At 47.9% G+C, this 22,648-nt stretch overlaps 1 protein-coding gene across 1 annotated transcript in view; it reads left to right on the forward strand.

Annotated features, from left to right (window-relative positions):
- The window catches only part of ATP6V1B1 (ATPase H+ transporting V1 subunit B1), a 166,473-nt gene that overhangs the window by 37,246 nt on the left and 106,579 nt on the right, over nt 1–22,648 (forward strand). The gene's annotated exons all lie outside the window — the stretch shown is intronic.

The raw sequence follows: 22,648 nt of genomic DNA on the forward strand, positions 1-22,648 counted from the left end.
CGGTTTGGCCAATAAATGGAAATGTATTGTAATTTTTTATTATTTATTTTTTTTAAAAACCTATAATGCTCCTGAGTCTGCAAATTCAACTGGAGTGACAGTACTCATGGCCGGATTTAGGCCAAGGCCGAGGAGGCCATGGCCTAGGGCATCACAGGAACAAGGGCACCAAAGCAGCAAACTAAACTGGTGCAGAATTTGGAAGCTTGCAAATACTGCAATGCAGGGAGATGAGGCGAGCGCCTGACCAGGGTACTCTGCTGCTAGCTGCCTGTGCAGGTAGTCACCTTGCTCTCTGTGCATGTTTGCATTGTGGCTGGCGGCTATGGACTTGGGGAAGAGGAAGCTTCTGCATTGGAGATGAGTGGAGAAATGAGTCACACAGATGGCTGCTGCAGTGTGAAGGCGAGCTGGCTACCTATACTGAATGGGGGAGTGGGAAAATGAGGGATTAAGGGAGTCATCAGGCTACCTATACTAGAGGGAAGGGGGGAGGGGTCATTTGGCTACCTTTACTGGGGGAAAGGGGGGAAGGGGTCATTTGGCTACCTTTACTGAGGGGGTCATCAGGCTACCTATACTAGATTCTAACCACCTCTTTCTTCAGGTGGGGCTCAGGCTCAAATCTGTGTATTCACCAGGACCTTCAGTGAATCACACCATCCAGCACAGTAGAAAATATATTTATTCTTAGTAAAACTTTAAAACAAACAGGACAAGCTCCTCATGGCGTAGTATGACAAAACCACCATATATCACACTTGCGCTTCTCGCGCCAATGGCCTACTTACAAACTAAAAGAAGATAAAAAGCACATCTGAGCGGTGAGGCTGAAGATCATCTGGGTCTACCTACGACTATCCGGCGGCGTCCCGCGCTATAGAAGGTTCCCGTGATGCTCCAGCTTCCCGTTTCGGATTTCCGTACGGAATGACGTCACACGCACTGGCTCTGCGGAGCCAGTGCGTGTGACGTCATTCCGTACGGAAATCCGAAACGGGGAGCTGGAAGCATCACGGGAACCTTCTATAGCGCGGGACGCCGCCGCCACACGCACTCTGCGGAGCCAGTGCGTTGTGACGTCATTCCGTACGGAAATCCGAAACGGGGAGCTGGAGCATCACGGGAACCTTCTATAGCGCGGGACGCCGCCGCCACACGCACTCCGCGGAGCCAGTGCGTGTGACGTCATTCCGTACGGAAATCCAAAACGGGAAGCTGGAGCATCACGGGAACCTTCTATAGCGCGGGACTCCGCCGGATAGTCGTAGGTAGAACCAGATGATCTTCAGCCTCACCGCTCAGATGTGCTTTTTATCTTCTTTTAGTTTGTAAGTAGGCCATTGGCGCGAGAAGCGCAAGTGTGATATATGGTGGTTTTGTCATACTACGCCATGAGGAGCTTGTTCTGTTTGTTTTAAAGTTTAACGAAGAATAAATATAATTTCTACTGCACTGGATGGTGTGATTCACTGAAGGTCCTGGTGAATACACAGATTTGACCCTGAGCCCCACCTGAAGAAAGAGGTGGTCAGAATCTGGTGAGCCCCTTTTATGTCGGTGGAGGGTGCACTCATGTCCATGCAGCACAATTTGGAGTGGTGATAATATTAGAGGCAGGATTACGCTATGTGCAATATGTCTTTTCTGCTTCAGGTTTCCTAAGAGAGCGCAGTGGAACAGTTTAAATTTATTGCCACCTTAAAGGACATTCCCACAGCGAACTCACAGTGTCTACAGGCAATTCTATAAGGACTTTTGATAGTAACGGTATTTATGAACTTTCTTGCACTAATAAGTTGAGTGGCGCAGCCAGTTATATTGAATAGGCTACCTATACTGGGGGGGGGGGGGGGGGAGTTATCAGGCTACCTACACTAGAGGGAAGGGGGGAGGGGTCATCTGGCTACCTATACTGGGGGGGGGGGGGGGGGGGGGTTCATCAGGCTACCTATACTAGAGGGAAGGGGGGGAGGGGTCATCTGGCTACCTATACTAGAGGGAAGGGGGGAGGGGTCATCTGGCTACCTATACTAGAGGGAAGGGGGGAGGGGTCATCTGGCTACCTATACTGGAGGGAAGGGGGAGAAGTCATCTGGCTACCTATACTAGAGGGAAGGGGGGAGGGGTCATCTGGCTACCTATACTAGAGGGAAGGGGGGAGGGGTCATCTGGCTACCTATACTAGAGGGAAGGGGGGAGGGGTAATATGGCTACCTATACTAGAGGGAAGGGGGGAGGGGTCATCTGGCTACCTATACTGGGGGGAAAGGGGGAAGAGGTCATTTGGCTACCTATACTTTCTGATAGAGTATTTAGTCTTCTAACTGACACCATGCTGGCGGAACACTTACTAGCTAAACTTAAAGATAACATGCATGGATTCTATAGTACTTGGGATTCCTGGGTTTTGTGGTTGGAAAACAGTAGGCTAAATTTTGCCCTTCAAAACTTTTGGCGTAGGGGCAGCAAGGGGGCGTAGTGGTTTGCGCTCTCGCCTTGCAGCTCTGGGTCCCTGGTTTGAATCCCAGCCAGGTCAATATCTGCATGGAGTTTGTATGTTCTCCCCGTGTCTTGTGGGTTTCCTCTGGGCACTTTGGTTTCCTCCCACATCCCAAAAACATACATATAAGTTAATTGACTTCCCCTAAATTGGCCCTAGACCAGGCATGGGCAAACTCGGCTCTCCAGCTGTTACGGAACTACAAGTCCCACAATGCATTTGCCTTTATGAGTCATGACTGTGGCTGTCAGACTCCTGCAATGCATTGTGGGACTTGTAGTTCCGTAACAGCTGGAGGGCCAAGTTTGCCCATGCCTGCCCTAGACTATGATACATGCACATACATAGAAATATGACTATAGTAGGGACTAGATTGGGAGCCACTCTTAGGGGCAGTTAGTGACAATATATATATTCTGTACAGCGCTATGTAATATGTCAGTGCTATATAAATACTTAAATAAATAGATACTTATCCTTGTAGAGACCCGAGAGCTGGCAAAGTCATGTTTGTTATGTGTTCTGTTGTCCTTGTTGCGGTCACTTGGCCGTAGTAGTGATAAAGTTATTGGCAAATGAATGGGAGGAGTGCTGATAGGGGAAAATTGCTCTGGTCCATATCGAGAAAAAAACATGTATAAATCATTGCTTCTACTGAAAATTCACAAAAAAAATTCACAAAAATACACAATTCACAGCTGAGCAAAAGCACAACCTAATTCTAATAACAAATACGCAAATCCCTTCATTGGCTTCCAATTCACTTCACAATCAGCTTCAAGATCCTATGTTTGGCATACAAATCCTTACACAAGTCCTGCCCAACCTACATCTCTGACCTGGTCAGCAGATATACACCTGGCCGCCCACTTCGCTCCTCCAACGACCTCCTCTTAACCACCCCACGCATCTCGCACTCCCATGCCAGACTGCAGGACTTCACTAGAGCTGCCCCTATCCTGTGGAACTCTCTCCCGCTGCCCATCAGGCTCGCTCCCACCTTCAAAACCTTCAAAAAAGCACTTAAAACTCACTTCTTCAAGGAGGCCTACATCAACTCAACACTACCCTAATCCTTTCTGCCAATAACTTCTTGCTGCACCCCCTCCTTTTGTGTCACAACCCCTCCCTCTAGATTGTAAGCCTTTGGCAGGGCCCTCTCCCCTTGTTTATCATACTTGACTGTGTGCACTTTACCCAGAATTTGGAACTGGTAATTTTTTACCACTACCATTCCAGTTTATGATCTGGCATTGTACTATTATCTGCATTGTGTTATGTATCTTATTGCTATTACCTGTATTGTTGTATCTATGGTCTGTTACCTGTATTGTTCTGTCAACCCTGTTATCATTGTCTGTAATCCTATTTATTGTACAGCACTGCGTAATATGTTGGCGCTATATAAATCTAATAAATAATAATAATAATAACATAAACAGTTAAAGAGAAACTTTGACCAAGAATTGAACTTTATCCCAATCAGTAACTGATACCCCCTTTTACACGAGAAATCTATTCCTTTTCACAAACAGACCATCAGGGGGCGCTGTATGACTGATATTGTGGTCAAACCCCTCCCACAAGAAGCTCTGAGTACCGAGGTACTTCTGGCAGTTTCCTGTCTGTGAACCCTGCTACATTGGGTATCATTCATAAACAGGCTGTCAGTAGTGCGGGAAAACACCGTTCTTCTCCGCAACTGGTAATTAAGACTTCTGGGTGGCCATTCATAAAGAAGTCTGCCTGTTGCGGAAGAAGTGCGGAGGTTTTCTGGAGGAAGCTGGTGGCAGCGTGGCGGAAGACATGCGGAAACTTAAAAGCTGCCCGATTCCCTCCCTGCGCTGCTCTGTCTGATGCTGCTTGGGAGGTCCCTCCCATTCATTTATATGTATTCCGCCCGCCTATCGCTACTGTCGAGCAAGCGGTATTTTCCTTCTGGATACCGCTTGCTCTAATCTTTATGAATGGATGTGTTTGTTACTTTTTCTAGATTAATCTAGAAAAACTCCGCACAAGGCGGAAATGTATCGCTCTGTCACCTTTTCATGCGGAAAGAGCCTTTATGAATGGGCTTATGCTGAGTGGTCGGGAAAGTCACCGGTGTTAAGCATTTCCGCATGCGGAAATGCTTTATGAATGATACCCATTGTGGGAAATAGCTGTTTACAGCTGTGTCCAACTGCCAAAAAAGCATGCAGCAGCTACATCACTTTCCAGCAGTAAAAATGTCACCATGTAATAAATGTCAGAATATAAATCAGGGATTTAAAATATTTTACAATGGGCAAACACTGACTAAATCATTTATACATAATTATTGTCAAAATGAAGCACTTTTTTAACTACATTATTTTCACTGGAGTTCCTCTTTAAGCCAGGCAGTTAGCAGTCTGCCAGACAGGCTACAAGTGCCTACTAAGTATATGGTTATGTGCTACATCGCCTAGACCACACTACATGCATAATGACAGCAGGCAATACTGAATCTTACGCCTCGCAATTGACATCTGAATACAGTAATCTGTGAACACAGTGCATATGACTACGGTAACTTCCTACCAGAGTGATTGAGCAGTATGTGTAGCTGCACAGGGGCTGCTTCACCAGGTCTGAAATCAAGTGCTAATACCAGGGGCGTAACTAGAAATTACTGGGCCCCCTGCAAAACTTTGGATGGGGCCCCCTCCCACAGCACTTGGAGAGGGGTAGAGAGGTTGGGGGCGCTGTACACAAGACCCTGCTGAACACTGAATAGAGCTGTCTACAAATCTTTGTCTGCAAAACTTTGTTATGATTCCTTATCAGTGGCTGAGCAGATGCAGTCATTAGAACAATTGTGCAGAGAGCAGAAAGTTTTTTCTCTCCTTGCCCTTAGTTGTCAGTCTCTCAAGACAGGGCCCCCTGTGGCTTCTGGGCTCCCCTGCAGCTGCCATCTGTTCTGCATATACTGTATATTGGGGGGGCGGGGGTCAAGTGCAGCATATATACTGTGGGGGACAGGCACACCAGTTTTAGGTGGCCATAGGTGCCCCACACAGTATAAGATCCCCCCAGTATAGGCAGTCTGACGTAGTCCCTTTCAGTATGCGTAGCCCCCAGTATAGTTAACCACAGACGAATCCCAGTGTAGGTAGCCAGAAGTAGCCCCCCCCCCCCCACCTCAGGCACAGCTCCCAACTGTCCCTCTTTTGGAGGGACCATCCCTCTTTGGGAACCCTGTTCCTCTGTCCCTCTTTTTTTCCTTATGTGTCCCTCTTTTAGGACTGATCTATGTAAATATATATATATATGTTTCTACTGAAAAACGTGTTTAATTGACTCTAAATTGTATTCCCATCCTTTAAATTGATATTTTTCTTATTTTCAAATGTTAATATGAAGGAAATGAACCAGGATAGAAAGGACCGGTGTGGCTTGAATTATAAAATGTATTTCTCTTATTAAATCTTTATGGTATGTGTAACTAGGGGTGTGTTGGGGCGTGGTTAGGGGTGTGGCATGGGTGTGGCTTCAGTGCACTTCTTATCTCAAAAGTTGAGAGATATGAGTATAGGTGCACCCCCAGTATAGGCAGGATGGATGTTACATATATATTTGGGGAAGGCAGGATGCTGCATGTATAATGTAGGGACCAGGCTACATATGTATAGTGGGAGGCCAGTATGATGTGTATATACAATGGAAGGGGGGGGGGCAAAATGCAGTAGCTTGTGAGGGGTCTGGGTACAGAATATATACATACCTCCCAACTTTTCAAGATAAGAAAGAGGGACACTCTAAAGGGTTGTTGTCACCATAAAAATCAAATTTCAACAGCAACTGGTCTGAGTGTATTAAGTGATAAAGATGCTAATCCTGCATACAAAACTTGCAAAACTTTTTCTGCTGTTATGGTTTGTAGTAATCACATACTTTAGGTGCACTGGCCCTAGTGCCAAACAGTGCCAAAGAGTTGAATGCTGGGAGTTCTTTTCATTTATAATACATTCATCCTCGTCCATTTATTTCCCTGCCTAGCTGCTTAGCAGAAACACCCTCTGATTACTTGTGTTTACAAGCAAGGCTGAGGTGACTCAGTGATTGGATGTGTAAATAAAATAGACAGTGCACTTCCTAGTATACACCTCAGTAAGAGTGTCTGAAGACTCTGGGAGGAGGGCAGCTAATGAATACACAATGAGCAAGAGAAGGGAGGGGGGAAAACAAGAGTCAGGGAGGATATGATGTCAGCATTAGGTTGGCAAGATGGCCACTGCCTAGAATAGGATTCTCTGCTTTTCCTTTATAGAATTCACAGGAATCATTACGTGGATAGCACAATACATCTGTTATGTAAGTAGAAGTAGTATTTATCTACTTATATATGTGTTTTTTATTTCTAGGTTAGCATGGGTGTCGCTTATTCTTTAAGACATGCACCCGCCACACCTCTAACCACGCCCCCACCACACCCCTCACAATGCATATCAGAAAGAGTTCAGAATCAAAAGATGTCATTTTTATCATTCAAAGCACACTGGCCCTTCCTATTATCATTCGTTCTTCTTCATTTTCACATTTGAAAATAAGAAATATATAATTTTAATTGATAGGAATAAAGTTAAGAGTCACTTTAACACATTTTCTGTATACATCTATTTACAAAGATCTGTGTATTAATCCTGAAAGAGGGACAAATGATGAAGAAGGAAGAAAAGAGGGATTAGCGTCCCAAAGAGGGACTGACCCTCCAAAAAAGAGACAGTTGGACAGGCAGGATGCAGCATATGTTCTGTGAAGGGAAAGGATGTCACGTATCGTCTATTGGCGATGCCAGTCTGCCTGGTGATTGAGCAATGTGAGGAGAGCCCAGCATAGGCCCCTCAGCCTGTATAGTAAACACAAGTCATGAATGGAGGCTGTTCAGCCTGTGTATAGTGTGTACAGCGACACAGATCACCTGTTGTGACTGTAAACAGCAATCTGAAGGTTAATTGTGTGAGCAGAGGACAGTCAGGTGATCTTACCACAACTGCCGCTGTCACAGCAGGAAGAATCTATGTACACTAAACACACAAGTGTATACAAGCAGATCTCGTGACAGCGGAAACTCTGCAGCTTCTAACATTGTCAACTAACTCGTGTGAACTTTGAGAAACTATCTCGGCAGTGCAGTAATCGTTACAGAAAGCAGGGCTGGTATCTGTGTGAGGCAGTTGACACCGCCTCTGTTAGGAGTTCTTCACAGAACACGGATTGCTTTGACCACATGTAGAATAAGGGGGTGGAGCAAGACCTCTGGCGCACACTAAATTATCTGCATTGCCAGTTGTGGTCACTCTTCACACCCATTGGCCTCAATTCACTAAGCTTTATCAAACATTTTATCAAATGTTTGATAATTTACTTCATGGGTCAAATCTAATTTTGAATTCACTAAGATGTTATTGATTTATTGAACGTTCTATCGATAAAACATTTGATAAAAATATAGCACCTCAGTGAATTAAAAATTAGATTTTACTCATGAGGTAAATTATCAAATGTTTGATAAAGTGTTTGATAAAGCTTAGTGAATTGAGGCCATTGTCTTCTATGCCCAAATAATGCAGCACCTTCTGGATTTATTGTACATAACATAACAGCCGATTCCTTCAAATAATAATAATATTGTGCTAGCTTTTGTATAGCTCTTTTTTTCCTGTCGGAATCAAACCGCTTGAGAGCTGCAGCCACTACGTGGCTCAAGTCAATGGGTCACACTGCAGTGTTAGGGAGTCTTGCCCAAGAACTCTAACCCCCTTCACACATGACGGAATTCGTATGTGATTTGCGTTTTCCCACACATCTAATGCAAGTCAATGGCATCACTTTTTTTGGGTTTTTTATGCAAATTTACGCACCTGAATTTTCTGCAGAAAAAAATGCCCTACATGTATGTTTTTTATCGGAATGGACATGCGAATCGTATTTTTTCAATGCACTGCGCGGAGAGGACATGGATGATCCCTTGATCTTGTGCCATTAGTAGCCGTTGTGAGGAGGTGACCTGTCACTTGGGGGGAGGGGGCGGGGCACCAGTGGGTAGCTTTGCCCCGCAATGCTCGCACGCCAGTGTAATGCATTATTATGTGCTGCAGCGTGGTGCCGGGGGGGTAAAAGTGTTGGACTTGGTCCGACACTCCGGTCTGAGAAGCTTGACTCCATCCATGTTGGACTAAATCCGAGGTGGTACAGGTAGGGGGAACTCAGATGCAAAATGGATAACGTCCGGCAAATAAAGGCACCTGGAAATTTAAACCACCACTAAAGGCAGATAGCAAAATATTGGTATTAAAGGGATACTGTAGGGGGGTCGGGGGAAAATGAGTTGAACTTACCGGGACTTCTAATGGTCCCCCGCAGACATCCTGTGCCCGCGCAGCCACTAACCGATGCTCCGGCCCCGCCTCCGGTTCACTTCTGGAATTTCAGACTTTAAAGTCTGAAAACCACTGCGCATGCGTTGCCGTGTCCTTGAGCCCACTGATGTCACCAGGAATGTATATCACAATTGCAGTATGGTCTGTGTCTGTGCAGTACGCTCCTGGTGACATCACCGAGATTGAGGACATGGCAACGCAGGCGCAGTGGTTTTCAGACTTTAAAGTCTGAAATTCCAGAAGTGAACCGGAGGCGGGGCCGGAGCATCGGTGAGTGGCTGCGCGGGCACAGGATGTCTGCGGGGGACCGTTAGAAGCCCCGGGTAAGTTCAACTCATTTTCCCCCGACCCCCCTACAGTATCCCTTTAAATACCGATATTTTACCATAAAAGCGTAAAAAATATCAGTATTAAATGACAATATTTTACTATATATATATATATATATATATATATATATATATATACCAGCATTTAACATTGGCGCCTATGGCGGCGCACAAATAGTCCACTGTTTCGAAATGGACATCCTACTACAGCAGCAAAAGACATCAGGATCCAACAAGCCGCATTGACAACACGGTATCTGTTCCCGATGTTAGCGAATCGTAGAGTGAACCTAGTCTTGGTCTTTATCTGGTTAATTCACCCTTTTTGGAAAGTGTTGCAGAATTGACCAGTCCCAGACGAGGCAGTACGACCGCTCTGCATGTCCAGCAATTGTCACAGCGACAGCACACGGGTCAGAGAGGCGAGGGAGAGGCAGGCTTGGACTCTCTCCAGCCACGTTCAGGTTTAACCTTAGTCGCTGGCAGCCCTGCCAATGAAAACGGCAACAATATCATTTGAAATAAGTAGCAGGGCGATGAGGGTGCTGCAACAATTAGTAATCTTATTAAACGGACTCCGGCCAGAGGGAAACAAAGGTTACGATTCAGCTGTGGTTACACAACATGGCGCAGATTAGCGGGACTTCAAAATTAGGAGCAGGGAAACTAAGCTGGGCGTTAGAGAACGTCAGCGGCGGCGCCGGGGGCTGCGGATCAGCAACGCTCGTCCAAGTGGATTACCGATCCAGACGCACAATTAGGTGATAGCTGGGAACTGTGCAGACGCCAATGAAAGAAAACAACCCTGTTAAAGGCAGCCTATCCCTATTAGTAGCTTATAGCATGTTACTAATGGCAGAGAAGCTGTGCCCAGACTTATAAATATGAGATAAGATGGGGAAAACACACACTGAGGACCAGTGTACACTGGGCAGATCCGCCGGCCGCATCCGCTTGAAAATCCACGTGGCTAATGTATCTCTATGGGCTGGTGCACACCGGCGGTTTGAGGTTTTTAGCAAGCCGCAAACGTGCCTCTTGCTGCACGTTTGCGGTTTGCTTAAAACCTCAAACCGCCGGTGTGCACCAGCCCATAGAGATACATTAGCCACGCGGATGCTGATGCGGATGCGGCCGGCGGATCACATACAAAATCCGCTCGGTGTGCACCCGGCAAATATCGGCTCTCTGCTCCCAAAACCACTAGCGTTTTGACGATCTGCTAGCGGTTTTGGTGTGCACTGGGCCATACACACAGAGATAGCACACCTGAACTGAGAAGCATATGAAGGGTGACATATTGACTTTTAAAGTGGTAGGACCCTTTCACACCAGGGTGGTGCGGTACTTTTACTGCACCCCACTGCCGGGCAATGAAAGTCTATGGAGACTATCATACTGCCACGGTACGGCGCGATGTGACGGAAGGGACGTTGTCGCCGCATCCCCCACGCAGGTCCAAAACTACATTACCGCGCGGCCTCTGTGTCGACTTGCAGCGATCTGGGTCAGCCCGGAAATCATGTTAGTCTATAGTGATGCAGGGAATTTCAAATATTTACAGACGCAACGTTGCGGCATGCATGCGCGGATGTGTATTTTTACAGTATGCTTCCGTGCACTGCCGCATACCCCAAAGCAGGAAGTGACTGCAAGCGCACATCACTTCCTGCTTGGACTAATGCAAGATGGGGAATGCCGCATTGTAACACGGTATCCTCCGAAGGCAAGCTTTTGGCGGTGCGCCGCAGTTTGTAGTGTGAAATCGGCCGTAATGTTAGCAAAAACATGTTATTCCTCTAAAACATTAAACACAGTGAAAAATGAATATGAAACACTATGAGACTGCTCTGATGTCTTTTGAATGCATATTTGCACCACACCGGAGCTGACTGATATTATTGCCGACTAGGGGACAAATGATCAGATCAGATGTACTCCCAGTGAAGAAATTAGTGTGGAAGTAAAGCAGATAAAGTTCTCTGTTACCCCCCCCCCCCCCCCCCACACACACACACCTTTAAATCCCTGACGTTCTAAATCCCTGCGGCCGCAGGTGGTTTGTTTTACCTTTTTTTTTTTTTTTTTAATCATGTAGCTAGCCTAGAGCTAGCTACATGATTTCCCCCTCCCTGCTCCCTCCCACCCTTCCGATCGCGGCCGGCGATCAAGCCCATCAGGAAATCCCGTTCTGAACGCCATGGCGACGAACGGAACGATGTAATCGACGTAATCGGCGTCGTGACGTCAGGGGGAGTCCCGATCTACCCCATAGCGCAGCCTGGCGGTGATTGGCCAGGCTGCGCAGGGGGTCTGTGGGGGGGCCCTCTTTCGTGGCGGGTAGCGGCGGATCAGCGGCGAGCGGGTAAGACACGCAGCTAGCAAAGTGCTAGCTGCGTGTTTAAAAAAAAATTATGCAAATCGGCCCACCAGGGCCTGAGCAATCCAGCGCGGCGTTACTGGACGAGCTGAGCTCGTCCACAGGGCCGGCTCGCTCATGAGGCGGGGTGAAACTTTTGCCTCAGGCGGCACATTTCTAGGGGCGGTACCCGCCCGTCCGTGGGTGCGGAGAGCCGGCCGCCGAGCTGGAGGGGTAGCGGGCAGGACGGGGTTATTGGGCCTAGCGCTCCCCTCCAGCCTTAAATAGTTCAGAAGCAGCCGCTACTCGTAAGAGGCACGGGCGGGGAGGACTCACCTCTTACTCGCTCCAGCGTGCGCTCCACTGACGTCACTTCCTGCACTTCCTCAGGCGGCAAAAAGTCTAGGGCCGGCCCTGTCCGTAACGCCCAGGAGGTTAAGGACCATTTTGCTGTCTGATTACCTCACAGTGATCACCTGGTAAGGAACCAATGAAACGGGCTCCTTACCCATAGGAGGAAGCTAGAATCTACGCCGCATCAGGGATCGAGAGCCACAGATGCGGCATAGATTCTCATTATTGCGGTCCCCGGCCAGTTAAACGTATAACCAGACGTTTGGATATTTCCATCAAAAGAAGGTAAAAACAAACAAAACAAAAAAAAGGTTGCCTATGCCTAAAACAACCCTGGTGACGCAGAATCGCATTATAGTAAACTCTACTATCGCAAACCTCTGGATATAGTACCCAGTTATCAGGTCCCAGCAGTCTGTATAAATATGCAATGTATGACCAATTCTGATATAGTAAACTTCTGATATAGTAAACTACTTTTCCTGGTCCCTTGGAGTTTACTATAAAGGCATTCTACTGTATGTGGATTGTTTGACTTAAAGCAGACCTGAACTCAGAACTTCCTCTCATGGGGAGATATCAAATCACAACTTGTGATTAGACAAGGATAAGGGGTAATTAGACATTAGACTCTCTAAATACATACAGGGTGCATTTTCCTTTTGTCCTGTGCAAGAGTTCAGGTCCACTTTAACGGGCAGTTTCCAATGTTTGTTCAGCTAAAACTCCTTAAAGGACAACTGAGAGAGTGATATATGGAAGCTGCTGTTTATTTCCTTTTAAACAATACCAGTTGCCTGGCAGCCCTGCTGACCCTCTGCCTCTAATACTTTTAGCCACAGACCCTGAACAAGCATGCAGCAGATCAGGTGTTTCTGACATTATTATCAGATCTGACAAGATTAGCTGCATGCTTGTTTCTGGTGTGACTAAGACACTACTGCAGCCAAACAGATCAGCAGGCCTGCCAGGGAGCTGGTATTGTTTAAAAGGAAATAAACATGGCAGCCCCCATAGTCTTCTTACTTCAGTTGTCTTTAATAAAACCACCCATACCATTGTTTTACTAATGAGATGAGGTGCTTATGTTCTTTTTGCCCCTTGTTTATACCACATTTTTTGCCATCCCCAGGGCCGGATTTACCATAAGGCACTGTAGGCACGTGCCTACAGGTGCCTGCTGATGGAAAGGGAGCTCACTTTCCTCCCTGAGTGTCGCTCTCTCTCCTTCCCTATGCAGAGTCCTGAGCAGAGTGTAAATGAGAGGTTACTCACCCAGCTCTTGGCATTCCACTGAGGAGCTCTCCCTTCAGTCAGGGGCACATCTAGCTACTTAATACTGACTGTACCTCTGGCTACCGAATACTAAGGGGCACCTGTAGCTGCTTACACCGGGCAGGGGAAGTAGGGGAGAGGTGATAGCTGGGACAGCCAGCTCACTTGTGGTGCGGTTCGGCTGAGGTTTGCAGGTCCATGGAGGGCAAAGTCTAAAGTTCCAGGACTTCTGTGCCTATAGGCTCCTGTGCTGTAAATCCAGGCCTGGCCATCCCATCTAATTATATAACCAGACGTTTTGTATAATTCCACTAAAATAGGGTAAAAAACAAACAAACAGAAAAATAGATTGCCTATCCCTAAAAACAGCCCTGGTGAAAAGCATATATGTGGCTTGTTTGACCTGACAGGAAGTTCCCAGTGTTTGTTCAGCCAATCTTATGCTTTATGTAGCTCTGTAATGCTGGCTACACACAATACATTTTTCCCACTCGATCCTCCACTCAATCGTTTTTCCGCTCCATTCTCCGCTCAATCGTTTTTCTGCTCGATTCTCCGCACGATTCTCTTATCTTCTGCTCGTTTTCCTTTTCTTTTTTCCATTCACTTCTATGAGAAATCGAGCGGTAAAAGGATTGAGAGGAATAACGTACATGATGGAATTGATCAATCGAACGTATCTATTGAGCGGAAAAATGAAACGTGTGTACCCAGCTTCAGGGCCGGATTTGTACTCTTTACCACCCTAGGCCACTGTCACCAGCCGCCCCCCTTCAGTATAGGTAGCGAGATGACCCCTCCCCCCTTCCCTCTAGTATCGGTAGCGAGATGACCCCTCCCCCAGTATAGGCAGCGAGATGACCCCTCCCCCCTTCCCTCTAGTATAAGTAGCGAGATGACCCCCCCTCCAGTATAGGTAGCCAGATGACCCCTCCCCCCTTCCCTCTAGTATAAGTAGCGAGATGACCCCCTCAGCATAGGTAGCCAGATGACTTCTCCCCCCTTCCCTCTAGTATAGGTAGCCAGATGACCCCTTCCCCTTCCCTCCAGTATAGGTAGCCAGATGACCCCTCCCCCTTGCCTCCAGTATAGGTAGCCAGATGACTCCCTTAATCCCTCCTTTTCCCACCCCTGCACCTTTCAGTATAGGTAGCCAGCTCACCTACACACTGCAGCAGCCATCTGTGTCACTCATTTTTCCGATTGTCTCCAGTGCAGAAGCTTCCCCTTCCCCTCTGCCTCCAATGCTGCCTAAGTCCATAGCCGCGGCCACAATGCAATTGTGCACAGAGAGCAAGGTGCCTGCTGCGGTCAGGCGCTCGCCTGATCTCCCTGTATTGCAGCGTTTGGAAGCTTGCAAATGCTGCACCAGTTTAGCCTGCTGCTTTGGTGCCCCTGCTCTTGTGGTGCCCTAGGCCATGGCCTCGTTGCTTTGGCCTAAATCCGGCCCTGCCCAGCTTTAGACTGCTCAGCCAGCTTCATGACTTTACTTCTCTCTGCTACAGTTACAGCACACCTGAGGTAAACTTCCCTTCACCCGATCTTATCATTATCCTGAGCTCACAGAATAGCATAGAGAGCACCACTCAATAATATAATAGATACAGTACAAGCCACCTGTGCAGCTCAGTAAAGCAACAAGTACATCCATTAGAAGGCAACTGTTACGTGGCACACTGATGTGGTAACAAAATCTTCACTCAGTCACTCAGTCAGCAGTAAAGTGATATAGATACAAAAATAAAAAACATTTAAAATGAGAGAGTCCCCTGGAGACTGTAGGTACCATGCTCAAAAGAACAACCTCCTTCATTTTACAATACACACAATAAAGATACAGTGCTGGTTATCCAGAACTTAAAGCAGACCTGAACTCAGAACCTCCTCTCTGCTCTAAAGATAAGCAACTGGATAATAACCTTTAGTTTCAAAACGTTTTATTTGAAAGTAGAAAGACAACAAGATAACAGTCAGTGGGCTTGATTCACTAAGACAAATAGAATGCATAGTTATTTGGGTTGAAAAAAGACATACGTCCATCGAGTTCAACCAGAGAACAAAGTACAACTCCAGCCTGCTCCCTCACATATCCCTGCTGATCCAGAGGAAGGCGAAAAAATCTTACAAGGCATGGTCCATTTAGCCCCAAAAGGGAAAAATTCCTTCCTGATTAGTGTAGCCTTATCAGAGTTAACACACCTTCTCAGTGTTAACACGTCTTATCAGAGTTAATATGCCTTATCAGAGTAGCATAGCAAACGCTATGAACTTATGCCTGCTAATTGGCAATGACGAGAGCTACACTCGTCCTGCCCTAAGCCCCTGCGGGTCCAATTGCTTTAAAGGACATTATCCCCGTACTTTGATTGGCCCAATAGGCTGCCTGTCAAGTCTCCTGTCAAGTGATACAGGAACCTAATACAGGAACAATAACATAGATAACATGCAAGGCAACACGAAATAGATAGGATCAGCGCATTATTCAAGTATTAAGATATCATCTGATTTCTCAAATTAGAGGTGGAGGTTGATTCCCGGGGTTTTTCCCTTTGCAATTTGCATGGACCCAATTATGCTCAGAGTATGGATTGAGACCCAAACCCCCTCGAAACTCTCCAAGGCTCCAAAATCATAGAGAGCCCATCCATTTTGTCCTGAATCAAAGCATTCAACCTATCACCTACCTGTTGTTCACAGTGCACCCACCTACCTATGTGAGCACACGCAGTGTCACTGTGCCTGTCCGCTACCTGTCTGTGTGTGACAGGTGCACATTGTAATACCCATCACTGCATATACCTACTACCTGTTGTTCACAGTGCACCCACCTACCTACGTGAGTTGAGCGCACGCAGTGTCACTGTGCCTGTCCGCTACCTGTCTGTGTGCGACAGGTGCACATTGTAATACCCATCACTGCATATACCTACTACCTGTTGTTCACAGTGCACCCACCTACCTACGTGAGTTGAGCGCATACAGTGTCACTGTGCCTGTCCGCTACCTGTCTGTGTGTTATAGGTGCACATTGTAATACCCATTACTACATATACCTACCTACCTGTTGTTCACAGTGCACCCACCTACCTACGTGAGTTGAGCGCATGCAGTGTCACTGTGCCTGTCCGCTACCTGTCTGTGTGTGACAGGTGCACATTGTTATACCCATTACTGCATATACCTACCTACCTGTTGTTCACAGTGCACCCACCTACCTACGTGAGTTGAGCGCACGCAGTGTCACTGTGCCTGTCCGCTACCTGTCTGTGTGTGACAGGTGCACATTGTAATACCCAGTACTGCATATACCTACCTACCTGTTGTTCACAGTGCACCCACCTACCTACGTGAGCTGAGCGCACGCAGTGTCACTGTGCCTGTCTGCTACCTGTCTGTGTGTGACAGGTGCACATTGTAATACCCAGTACTGCATATACCTACCTACCTGTTGTTCGCAGTGCTCCCACCTACCTACGTGAGCGCACGCAGCGTCACTGTGCCTGTCCGCTACCTGTCTGTGTGTGACAGGTGCACATTGTAATAACCAGTACTGCATATACCTACCTACCTGTTGTTCGCAGTGCTCCCACCTACCTACGTGAGCTGAGCGCACGCAGTGTCACTGTGCCTGTCCGCTACCTGTCTGTGTGTGACAGGTGCACATTGTAATACCCAGTACTGCATATACCTACCTACCTGTTGTTCGCAGTGCTCCCACCTACCTACGTGAGCGCACACAGCGTCACTGTGCCTGTCCACTACCTGTCTGTGTGTGACAGGTGCACATTGTAATAACCAGTACTGCATATGCCTACCTACCTGTTGTTCACAGTGCACCCACCTACCTACATGAGTATGAGCGCACGCAGTGTCACTGTGCCTGTCCGCTACCTGTCTGTGTGTGACAGGTGCACATTGTAATACCCATTACTGCATATACCTACCTACCTGTTGTTCACAGTGCACCCACCTACCTACGTGAGCTGAGCGCACGCAGTGTCACTGTGCCTGTCTGCTACCTGTCTGTGTGTGACAGGTGCACATTGTAATACCCAGTACTGCATATACCTACCTACCTGTTGTTCGCAGTGCTCCCACCTACCTACGTGAGCGCACGCAGTGTCACTGTCAGAGCAGGGACAAGGTCCTCCAGCACCCAAGGCTGAGACACCAAAGTGCGCCCCTCCATCCCTCCCACCCCAGCCGTCACACACTGATTGCTATTAGACTAAGAGGGCCACAGGGCCCACAACCTCCCCAACACTTTAATATATAGTTATCTGGCTTGCAGTCACTGCTATGTATCCCCTTTTCTTATTTCTTTCTGCTTCATACACAATTAGGAATGACAGCTAAATGAATTGTGCGTCCCCTTCTACACTGCGCCCTGAGGCTGGAGCCTCTCCAGCTTATGCCTCGGCCCTGGTCACTGTGCCTGTCCGCTACCTGTCTGTGTGTGACAGGTGCACATTGTAATAACCAGTACTGCATATGCCTACCTACATGTTGTTCACAGTGCACCCACCTACCTACATGAGTATGAGCGCACGCAGTGTCACTGTGCCTGTCCGCTACCTGTCTGTGTGGGACAGGTGCACATTGTAATACCCATCACTGCATATACCTACCTACCTGTTGTTCACAGTGCACCCACCTACCTACGTGGGTTGAGCACACGCAGTGTCACTGTGCCTGTCCGCTACCTGTCTGTGTGTGACAGGTGCACATTGTAATAACCAGTACTGCATATACCTACCTACCTGTAGTTCACAGTGCACCCACCTACCTACGTGAGTTGAGCGCACGCAGTGTCACTGTGCCTGTCCGCTACCTGTCTGTGTGTTATAGGTGCACATTGTAATACCCATTACGGCATATACCTACCTACCTGTTGTTCACAGTGCACCCACCTACCTACGTGGGTTGAGCACACGCAGTGTCACTGTGCCTGTCCGCTACCTGTCTGTGTGTGACAGGTGCACATTGTAATAACCAGTACTGCATATACCTACCTACCTGTAGTTCACAGTGCACCCACCTACCTACGTGAGTTGAGCACACGCAGTGTCACTGTGCCTGTCCGCTACCTGTCTGTGTGTGACAGGTGCACATTGTAATAACCAGTACTGCATATGCCTACCTACCTGTTGTTCACAGTGCACCCACCTACCTACATGAGTATGAGCGCACGCAGTGTCACTGTGCCTGTCCACTACCTATCTGTGTGTTATAGGTGCACATTGTAATACCCATTACTACATATACCTACCTACCTGTTGTTCACAGTGCACCCACCTACCTACGTGAGCACACACAGTGTCACTGTGCCTGTCCGCTACCTGTCTTTGTATGACAGGTGCACATTGTAATACCCATTACTGCATATACCTACCTACCTGTTGTTCACAGTGCACCCACCTACCTACGTGAGTTGAGCGCACGCAGTGTCACTGTGCCTGTCCGCTACCTGTCTGTGTGCGACAGGTGCACATTGTAATACCCATCACTGCATATACCTACTTGTTGTGTTCAGTGCACCCACCTCATCACTGCGTATACCTACCTGTTGTGTTCAGTGCACCCACCTACCTACGTGAGTGCATGCAGTGTGATATACCACTCCATGCATACCTGTTAACTGCACCTGTGTGACTGCACATTGTATTAGTCAAGTCAGTGAATACATTTCACTTCATTCCCCCCCCCCCTCCCCGATATGGACACAACGGACAAAACAAGCAGAGGTAGAGGCAGACCAAGAGGAAGGCCACCCGGCAGGTCTGTGCGAGGTCATGTTGATGTGATTTCGTGTGGCCCTGGCCCAATGTACAGTGCCCAGAAGAAGGCACGTCCCGTTAACTCCCAAGATTGTCAGGACGTGGTTGACTATTTAACACAGAACACCTCATCTTCCGCAGCCACCAGCGCTACTACAAGTACCACATCCGTTGCATTTCACACTTCGGAGAAGTTAATTGGTGGGAAATTAACTGATTCACAGCCATTATTGTTACAACCAGATGAAGGCGCTAAGCAAGTTACACCACCTCATATGTCTGAGTTAGGCGGCGACACTATGGACGTAACGTGTGAAGATGATGAAGTACCTGCTGTTGGTGAAGTTTATGAGGTGTCTGAGGCAAGCGAAGCTGGGCAGGATGATTATGATGATGATGATACGGATCCCACGTATGTTCCCAATAGAGGAGATGAACAGGGGGACAGTTCAGACGGGGAGTCAGAGAGGAGTAGGAGGAGACGAGTTGCTGAAAGAAGCAGGGGGAGCTCGTCATCAGAAACAGCTGGGGGCAGTGTCTGGCGCCATGTATCACCACCTATGTGCAGCCAGTCAATATGCCCTTCAAAGTCAGCTGCTGATGCCACCATAGTACCATCACCCCAGGTGGGCTCAGCGGTTTGGAAATTTTTTAATGCGTCTGCCTCAGATCGGAGCAATGCCATCTGTTCTCTCTGCCTCCAAAAATTGAGCCATGGAAAGGCCAACACTCACATAGGGACAAGTGCCTTACGAAGGCACATGGAGAAAAGGCACAAATTGCATGGGAAGAGCACCTGAGCAAAAGCAGCACCTCCTTCAGGTGCAGTGTCTTCAGCCGCTTTCTCCCTTGCACCTTCACAGCCACCCTCCTCCACTCCGCCTCTGCCCTTAAGCGGTTCCTGCTCTTCTGCCCACAGCAGCCATGTGTCCGTGAAGGAAATCTTTGAGCGGAAGAAGCCAATTTTGCTAGTCACCCCCTTGCCCGGCGTCTGACAGCTTGCGTGGCGGAACGGTTAGCTCGCCAGCTGTAACCATACAAGCTGGTGGACTCTGAGGCCTTCCGTAAATTTGTGGCCATTGGGACACCGCAGTGGAAGATACCAGGCCGCAATTATTTCTCTAAAAAGGCGATACCCAAACTGTACCGTGAAGTTGAGAGGCAAGTGGTGTCATCTCTAGCACACAGCGTTGGGTCAAGGGTCCACCTGACCACGGATGCCAGGTCTGCCAAGCATTGTCAGGGCAGGTACATAACTTACACAGCCCATTGAGTCAACCTGTTGACCGATGGCAAGCAGGGAGTACGTGGCTGTGCAGCGGACCAACTTGTGACACCTCCACGGCTTGCAGGCAGGCCTCCTGCCACCTCCTCTCCTCCTGCTAAATCCTCATCGCTGTCGTCGTCCTCCTCCTCCTCCTTGGCTGAGTGGCAGTTCAACTCTACTGGTGCTGCGATCTCCTCTCCAGCTACACAGCTCCATCTCCCCAGGGCCCATGCTGCATGCCAGGTACGACGGTGTCACACCATCTTAGACATGTCTTGCCTCAAAGCGGAGAGCCACTCTGGACCAGCTCTCCTGGCTGCTCTTAACAAACAGGTGGATCAGTGACTGACCACACACAAGCTGGAGATCGGCAACGTGGTGTATGACAATGGAAGCAATCTGTCATGGCATGCTTTGCAGACATTCAGCGGAGAAACAACTTGCCGTTGAGACGCTTGATATGTGATAGCCTGACTCGCTGGAATTCGACCCTGGTCATGTTCTCTCGCCTGCTAGAACAGGAGAAAGCCGTCACCCAGTACCTGTACAATTACAGTAAAAGGACAAAATCTGGGGAGATGGGGATGTTGTGTCCCAACAACTGGACACTGATGCGAAATGCATGCAGGCTCATGCGGCCGTTTGAAGAGGTGACCAACCTGGTGAGTCGCAGTGAAGGCACCATCAGCGACTTGTAAGCTCACTTCCTGGAGTGTGTCCTGAGCTGTAGCCACGGGTGGCCACGCTACTAGACCCTCGGTATAGGCACAAAGTGGCGGACATGTTACCAACTCACCAGAAGGCAGAAAGGATGCAGCACATGCAGAACTATGCTTTACAGTACGTTTAAGGGTGATGTCACAGCACAACGCAATAAAGGTACCACTGCCAGTAATCCTTCTCCCATGTCCACACAGGCAAGGACAGGACGCTCCAGTGATCTCATGGTGATGTCGGACATGCGGACATTCTTTAGTCCAACGCCTTGCCTTAGCGCTTCCGGATCCACCCTCCACCAACGCCTGGACCGGCAGGTAGCCGACTACCTGGCCTTAAGTGTGGATGTAGACACTGTGAGCAGCGATGGACCTTTGGACTACTGGGTGCGCAGGCTTGACCTGTGGCCAGAGCTGTCCCAATTTGCCATCCAACTTCTGTTTTGCCCTGCCTCAAGCGTCCTGTCAGAAACCGGAAAATCGTATACTTACTTTCCGTAATTTTCCTTTCCTGGATCAAACGATGGCGGCATACCTACGGGTATTGGCTCCGCCCCCAACCCTGATAGGACAGTCCACTATAAAAGCTTTGACTCCCCCCCCTCCAGCCATTCTGGTGAAAATCAGTCCTCGAATGGACAAGAGGGAGGGATTCGTATGCCGCCATCGTTTGATCCAGGAAAGGAAAATTACGCAAGGTAAGTATACAATTTTCCGGTTTCGTGTATCAAACATGGCGGCATACCTACGGGATATAACAAATCACACATGAGGGAGGGAAATATGCAAAACACAAAATTTATTTACACTGCAAGAACCGCTCTCCCAAACTCAACAGGAGTCAGTGAGGAAGGATCAACATGATAATGATTCATAAATGTATGAACTGAAGACCAACTGGCCGCCTTACATATTTTTTCAACAGACACTTTTGAAAAACATGCCCAGGAGGCAGACATGCCCCTGGTAGAGTGCGCATGTACTTCAGATGGAGCAGGTAAACCTCTCAAGACATAGCATTTTTTAATGACCTTAACCAACCATGCAGAAACAGTTCTAGCTGATACATTCTTCCCTTTTCTAGGACCTGTATAGTTTACAAACAGATGGTCAGAATCTCTGAATGTAGCTGACGCATCCAAGTAAGCCCTGATACAATGGCCAACGTCCAAGGGATGACATGAACCTTCCGAAAGAAAGACAGGCAGGACTAATTCTTGATTCACATGAAATGATGAGGATACTTTTGGGACAAAATGTAACACTGGCCTAATGACTACTCTATCTGGAAAAAATTCTAACAGATTGCCTGAACAACCTAGGGCTTGAATATCTGACACCCTTTTCCCTGAGGCAATGGCTGTTAAAAAGACTGTTTTTAAAGACAGATTTTCCAGAGAGACTTTTTCCAGAGGATAGAATGGAGGAGATGATAAGGCTTCCAGTACTACTGATAGATCCCATTTTGGAAAGAACGGCCTTCTTGGGGGCCGCATCTTGAAGACTGCCTGAATGAATTGTATTACCAGAGGGTGCGTTGCCCAACGATCTCCTGTCAATGCGGATAGTGCTGAAACTTGAACCTTCAGTGCTGATACACTCAAACCTTTTTCTACTCCTGACTGTAGGAAATCTAACACATGCTGAAGAGAGAAATTCCTTTT

The sequence above is a fragment of the Hyperolius riggenbachi genome, chromosome 1 (assembly GCF_040937935.1).
Source record: "Hyperolius riggenbachi isolate aHypRig1 chromosome 1, aHypRig1.pri, whole genome shotgun sequence".
Taxonomy (NCBI): Eukaryota; Metazoa; Chordata; class Amphibia; order Anura; family Hyperoliidae; genus Hyperolius; species Hyperolius riggenbachi.